Raw genomic sequence first — 1,360 nt, 5'->3', positions numbered from 1 at the left:
CCCCCCCCCCCCCCCCCCCCCATCCACAGAATTTTTCTCATGTTTTTCCTCTATGAGAACTGGAATAATTACAACAACTTAAACACATCAACAACTAGGTAAACAACCATAAGTCTTCGGCGACCAAGCCAGGCTCATTTCTTTATAATGGGTGTATACTAGAGTCCCATGCATCAGGCTAGGCAATTAATTGAAATACCTAATCACAACTTCAAACACAAGAATCAATCCTGTTTTTAACTGGAACTTTGTTTCTGAAAACCAGTCTTGCAACCTTTTAACAGATATTGTTTACTTTGCCTTTCAGTCTCCAGGGCACTAAATCTAGGGACAAAGTTATTTAAGCGCGTTTTCTCCAACGATGAGCTGTCAGCTCCGTGCGCCGCCAACGCCAGGGCTGTTCTCCAGCCCGAGCGGACACGCTACCTGGGAGGACGTTCTGCGCCAAGAAAGGCAGTGGCACTCGGATCGTCCCTCCTAGTACCTCGCCCTGCCCTACCCATTTTCCGGATGGCGTGCGAAACCCTCCTTTGAGGCGAAGCCAAGACCTCCCTCCTTTTAAATACGGGGAGCAAGCGGCTGCCGAGACAGTGTGTTCCTGTGGAGGCGTACAGGGAGCCGACGCCGTAAGGACAGGTCTTCACGGCGCGGGGGTCTCCCTCGCCTGCGGACGGAGAACCGTCCGGGCGCTGTGAAGGGCGACGGGTCAGGACCAGGGGTCCCCGAGGAAGCCTCTGAAGTCCTCCGAGTTGCAGTTTGCCCAGAGGCACCCGGGCCGGGCAGAAGGGAGCTCCCAGCCGCACCGCTGCCCAGGGTCCAGCTAGAAACGCCCCCGGGAGAGCTGGAGCGGCTCCTGGTTTCGGCACGCTCTCCGGAGAGCCACGAAGACAGAGAGCCAAGCCCACGCCTGGCTCTCAGTCCCCTCAATCGCATGCACGCCCTGAACAGCCCCGGAACAACCGAGGGACAGCACCCAGCGGGGCTTCAATGTTTTACCTTGTGTTACAGTCCCAGCCGACCGCCATGTTTCACAGAAGCCCGGGTCGCCCGGGCTCCCGTGTACCCGGAAGTATCGCGAGAACAAAAGCGACCATAACGGCCGGAAACGTCAGAAGGGAGGCAATGTGGAGTTCTCGCGAGCTTCCCTTTGCTTACGACTTGCTTAGTGAATCAAGAGGCGTGGTCAAGGGGAAAGGGACGCGCCTAAACAGAAAAGAGGCTGAAATATTTTAGAGGTAAGCGAGAGGCTTGTTGGGAATCTGCTTCTCCAGGAAGGGAGAAGTTACCTTCCGACTGACCACAGAACGAATCTCGACTCCCCACACCATATGTCATTACTAAGGAGAGTGTTGAGCGCAGA

At 55.4% G+C, this 1,360-nt stretch overlaps 1 protein-coding gene across 1 annotated transcript in view; it reads right to left on the bottom strand.

Moving 5' to 3' along the window:
- The window catches only part of ERGIC2 (ERGIC and golgi 2), a 39,389-nt gene extending 38,275 nt beyond the window's left edge, over nucleotides 1-1,114 (bottom strand). The window contains exon 1 of the mRNA XM_008053031.2: nucleotides 997-1,114. The gene's annotated coding sequence lies outside the window, so the exon portion shown is untranslated. The remainder of the gene's footprint in view (nucleotides 1-996) is intronic.
- Nucleotides 1,115-1,360: the final 246 nt, after the last annotated feature.

The sequence above is a fragment of the Carlito syrichta genome, unplaced genomic scaffold, assembly GCF_000164805.1.
Source record: "Carlito syrichta isolate Samal-C Ts95f unplaced genomic scaffold, Tarsius_syrichta-2.0.1 Scaffold287781, whole genome shotgun sequence".
NCBI lineage: Eukaryota > Metazoa > Chordata > Mammalia > Primates > Tarsiidae > Carlito > Carlito syrichta.
This window is presented reverse-complemented; position numbering and strand designations above follow the sequence as displayed.